Source organism: Octodon degus, unplaced genomic scaffold (assembly GCF_000260255.1).
Source record: "Octodon degus isolate 3935 unplaced genomic scaffold, OctDeg1.0 scaffold00262, whole genome shotgun sequence".
NCBI classification, from domain to species: domain Eukaryota; kingdom Metazoa; phylum Chordata; class Mammalia; order Rodentia; family Octodontidae; genus Octodon; species Octodon degus.
The window spans coordinates 2691163-2696730 of NW_004524838.1; the positions used below are offsets into that span (position 1 = coordinate 2691163).

The following is a 5568-nucleotide window of genomic DNA, read 5'->3' on the forward strand; positions in this document are numbered from 1 at the left end:
GTGTCACTTTTAATCAACTTAGGCTTGAAGTCTACTTTATCTGAAAATAGGATAGTTACTCTTGCTTGTCTATAGATTCCTGTGTGCAAAATATTGATTTCTACCCTTTGATTTTTAATCTATGAATTTCTTTATGTATTAAATGTATTTCTTGAATACAGAATACTATTGGAATTTGTTTCTTGATTTATTCTGTTAATTTGTGTGTTTTGCTTGATGAGCCGAGTTCATTTACATTGGGAGTTATAATTGATAGGTATGGATTTACAGCTAACATATCAATTTTTTCTTTGTGGGTCAGGGACATAGCTCAGTAGAATAAATGCTTGTCATTTTATTGGATATTTGGGCATTTTAGCTTTATTACATCATAGTATATCCTTTAGAATTTTTTGGAGTATTGGTTTGATGGTCATGCATTTGTTTTCTTTATCTGAAAGTATCTTTTATTTCTCCATAATTTTTAAGAGATAATTTTGCAGGATATAACAGTCTGAGTTGGAACTAGTTTTATTTCAGACCTTAAAACACTTCATTTCATACTCTCCTTGCCTTTAAAGTTTCTATTGAAATATCTGTGGTATTCTGATACATTTTCCTTTAGATATGATTTGTTACTTTTCTCTACAACTCTATGATTCTGTCCTTGTGTTGTATTTTTGGTATTTAAATGATTATGTGGCATGAATGGATGTTTTTCTGATCTTAGTTATTTAGAGTTGTATATGTTCATTTATCTGTATCTCAAATTTTTTTCCATTCCTGGAAATTTTTTTTCTTGTATTTTAGGGAAGGGTCTACAGGGTTTTCAGGGTCTCACTACTAGATTGGACTCATAGTGATCTGCCTGTTTACAGCCTCCCAAGAGCTGGGATTACAGGCACACACCACCATGCCCAGTCTCAGTTGCTGTCTCAGTGTGCCTCAGGGGCAGGGCTGGCATAGCAGGCCCAGGGATTGAACACCTGGCTCCTGTGCCTACTTGCAGGCACTTTAATCCACTGAGCTATTTGGCAAGCCCTTTTGCCTGGAAATTTTCTGCTAATACTTTTTTTAACCTTTTGAAAAATACTTACTAAATTACAGGGCATATTCTACATGTTCTGCACAAGACAAAGGCAACATTTTACTAAAATTATTGAATAGCCACCTCCAAGTCTCTTTTCAGGCCCTCCCTGGTAGGTCGTGACTCAGAGTGGAGGCATTAAATTAACTGTAAGGCTTTTTGTCTGAGACATTGAAGATATATGCTTCTATAGCAATGTAGATTTCCAAAATGTAAGTTTCCCACAACAGCACAAAATAGAAGGACATTAAATAATCACCACAAGACTTGATAATAATCAAAAAGAATAATCAATGTTTAGATAAACCTGATATACACTGGTATGAATATGAGAGATGTAAAACATAAAATAAGCTGACAAATGGCCACACAGGCCCTGCAGTGTTGGAAAGGACTGAAGGAATGAACCACAGGTCTAGGGTGTTCATCGTTCCTGCAATTCTGGTTCTGTTTTTTTTTAGTATCATATGTGATACTAAAAATGTGCAAGTATTGTACTGGGTTTTTTGGCACCTAATCTTTCTAAATTTCTTATGTATCATTAAGATTCTGGCATGAAAATAGCCTTAAAGCCATAACTCAATATGGCATTATTTCAGGGAAGTCCATTATTACAAATGATAAGCACATTTTAAATGCTGAACAGTAAGAATCTTGTAATCATTCAAATACTAGCATTTTGTTGCCTTACCTTTTCGTGTTTGTGTTTATTTTTTGTGCTGGGGTTTTCAAGTTCTTTGGCCCAGTGTCTCATTCTTCATGAGTGAGCCACAGTATTGTTTATGATCACCCAGAGAATCCATGTTAGTATAGACAGAAAACTAATTGCCAGCCACTAACTACTATTCAATGTCACTTTGTAGACAGTAGTAACACTGGGAACCTCTAATTTTAGGTGCAGAGGGACAGAGAGAAAAATCCAGGGCAAAACAAGGATAACTAACATTGAAAAATCATCACATGCTTATCTGTAGCTGATGCTTAAAAGGTCATCACATACTTATCTGTCAACCATGTACTTGGGAAAATGTACCCTACTCTATTGTTATGAAATTGTTACTCATATTTACTTATGTTGAGCTTGTCCTCTTCCCAGAAATAAAGGCTAAGATTGGGTCTAGGCCACCAATCAGGGAAAGAGTTCTGTTTGGAGATCAACTTACTGCTATAAGGATGAAGCACATCTCATACTCACTGAGCATCCCAAGCAACCTGCCTCCCATCTTGTAGCATCACTGTGCTGTAAAGGTAGTTTCCTCTCTGCTTTGCCTTCACTTGCCACACTTTAAATAAACTTCCGCTTCCCATTATACTAGGCTTGACTCCCTCATTTATCACTATGAATCCCATTTCTCCATTCTTTGCAGAGGAGAAACCCATAGACCCCCAGCCAGATGAAACATAATGATCAGCCTTTTACCAAAATAAAGAGGAATCTGATTTTAGTGGGGACAGTTAGGTTCTCCTTACATTGACCTACTGCTAGATGTTGGTGGCAGTACTAGAATTCCAACATACCATTAGACCAGTGGTGGTGAGCCAATAGTGTGCAGGTTGTTGTTGTTGTTGTTGTTATTATTATTATTATTATTATTATTGTGTGTGTGTTCATGCATGAGTTTTTTTTCTAAACTAAAAACCTCAGTATTTAGGTTTAATGTCAGTGTGGGCTCTTTGAGATAAATAACTGGGTTTTGGATTACAGTTTGGGCACTTGTCTCTAAAAGGTTCACTTGTCTCCAAAAGGTTTGTTGAGCTAGACTATAAGCCTTCTTCTTTAGAACCATCCCCTTTGACTATTAATCCTACCAATTCTAGCCTCCCACAACATAATGCAGGCCCTATGTGGACAGGTTGGAAACTTAGCTATCCTAGAGGATCTTAGGGATCTCTGTTTAGCTCTTACTGTCCCAAGACTATTTACCAAGCTCTTCTCTCACTCAGTGCCTGTGGAAAGCTTTCACTTCCCTTCTGAAGCAAGACTCTCTCCTTGTGAGTGTTTGTTTCTTCTTCAGTCAGGTCAGTCTGTTAGCTGTGAACTTTGTTGCTCTGTGCCATGGAGAATTCAGGGACTTGGTTCCAGAGTCCTCTGGGCCTCAACATAGGGCCTGGAGGGCCATAGCATCAGCTGTGAGCATGATGGCCACTTCCAGCTTGTCAGGGCTCTGGTATGGAACCCCAGCCCCAACAAAGTTGACTGGTTACCTTGTTACAAGTTTAAAAGCTGTCATTGACTTAAATATTCAATAGACACTCTTTAAGCATACATATGAATATACACCAATTCTAAAGATAGGATAGAAATAAGCTCCTGAGAAAATGACTAAAATGATACAATTATGGCCATCAAAAAATGTTAGATCTGTAGGTTATTATTGTGCTCTGTTCGTAACAGGACTAACCATTTTTGTGAATTCTTTTTTCCTTGGGAGAAGGGTATATGAAGAGGACAAAGTAGCTTGATTTTTGGCTCCTATGACAGTTGGACTGTTTGTCCAGTTATGGAAAAGGGATTGTTCACAAGTAAAGTTATGGTTTCATGACTGTTTCCAAACATTACTGCTTAGTTACAAGGGAAAAGATCCGAGAGTTTTTGAAGTAGTCTTTCTGGTCAAACAATTTAACAGGCAATGGGTCTGGTGCCAGTGATTCCATTTTAAAGGATTTCCCTTTGAAGTGTGTATTCCTCAATATGTTTTTTCAGCCAAGCATATGCCAGTGATTTGAAATCAGCTTAAGAATTTTCTTTCATACTTAGTATTCATGTTTAGTTTTCTGGCATTACAAGATGCAGAATAAACTTGTTTGATTTCTAAGTTGCCACAGTGGTACTTCCACTAAGGGTGATTCTCATGGATAGAGTATAGTTATCTTTGATTTTACTTTTTTTTTTCTTTGATTTTAGTGGTACGCTTGAAAGGTATTTTTTCAAAAGAAATTTTTCTGTGTAAGGGTTAAAGAAAAATGTGTTTCAGCTTATATATACTTTGCATCTTTTCTTTTAGAAGTCTTTTTGGAAAGTATTTCTTATTTGTTAACATTGGTACAGTGCTTGGGAGGCTGAAAACAGGAGGATCACTACAAGTCTAGTTTATGTAATGAGACTCTGTAGACCCTATACTAAATGCATAAAAACAAAGCAAAACATTGTTATAGTAGTTTAATTTTTTTATTCTTTCATGAATATATAGGTATTATGCTTGGCCTCTTGACTAACATCATGTCTGGCTGGTGACCTGAAACTCTATTTATTGAATTAATTTCTTTTTTTTTTGAATTAATTTCTTTACAGAATTTATTAGACATGTAGCCACAAGCCATTGATGATATTGAGATCTTCGTGTGTCCTCCCTTGTTTTGGAGAAGCAAGACTTGTGTTGGATAAGACCCTGTGTTCAGCTGGTTAAATTGCCTGTGATTCTGTTAGTCTCGTGGACTTGGATTCAGATGCCATAGGCTGGAGGGAGAGGTCAAAGGGAGAACATCAGTTCATTAAAACTCAATGGGATCTCCTAGGAAGGAAGCAAAGAGAGAGGCATGTTTTATCCACCTGGCTTCAAAAGTAGGCCTTATGTTTTGTCTGGAGTAAACTAGTTTTCAGATACTGAAGGACCAGTTTTGACAAGTAGAAACCTTCCTTATATTTTTTGTTTGTGATAATCAATTATGAAAAATTTAATAGTACATGAATTAACATTTTAAAGTGAAATTAATCATCAAATGAAAAAGCATCAGAAAGTTTACAGACAGAATGAATGTGATGAATAATCTAGGCGTTATACATTTTGAAATTCAGACCTGGTTTTCTAGTTGATGTCACTTCTTGGATTCAGGTGACTCCTCACAATAGCTTTGTCTATGCAATTTTTCTATTCTAACTGACTGAGGTAATTCTGATAACTTGTGGCTACTATGGCAGGTGCATCTTTTTTTCTTCCCTGGTATGAAATCACTGTTGGTTTATGAATGGTAATTTGGATTCAAATGTTGGGAAGAGGCCATAGTGGGAAGAGAGATTTCTCACCCAAGGAACTGACTTCTCTTGAGGACCCCACGGAGTAGAGCCTCAGCATGTCCAGTGGGCCCATTGTCACATAAAACCAGGGTGACAGCAGGACTATTGTGGAATCCTTTAGAACATCATCTCTATGGCTGGAGGTAGTGTCCACTTCAGAAGTGTTGCCACTTGTGTAGTCACAAGCCATTTGAAGACCAGGTGCTCCTAGACATAGACTTTTGGTTATCACTGTCATGATGATTGCTTTAAAAACATACAGCATATGAATCTAATCTAATGATAGAATTTTAGAAAAAAATGCTACTTGTGTTTTTTTCTTCTGCTTTGATTCCATAGTATCACATTTACTGTTAAATTAGATCCATTGTCCCTTCTTCAGAAGGCAACTAGTTGTCATGATCATTAAATTTGACATAGAGTCTCCTTTAAGAGGTTGTTTTCATTTATTTTATTCATTCAGTCAGCCCACATGTTTTGTAACTTC

At 36.7% G+C, this 5568-nt stretch overlaps 1 pseudogene; it reads right to left on the reverse strand.

The window, feature by feature from the left end:
• Positions 1–5319, reverse strand: part of LOC101574356 — a 26188-nt pseudogene extending 20869 nt beyond the window's left edge.
• Positions 5320–5568: the final 249 nt, after the last annotated feature.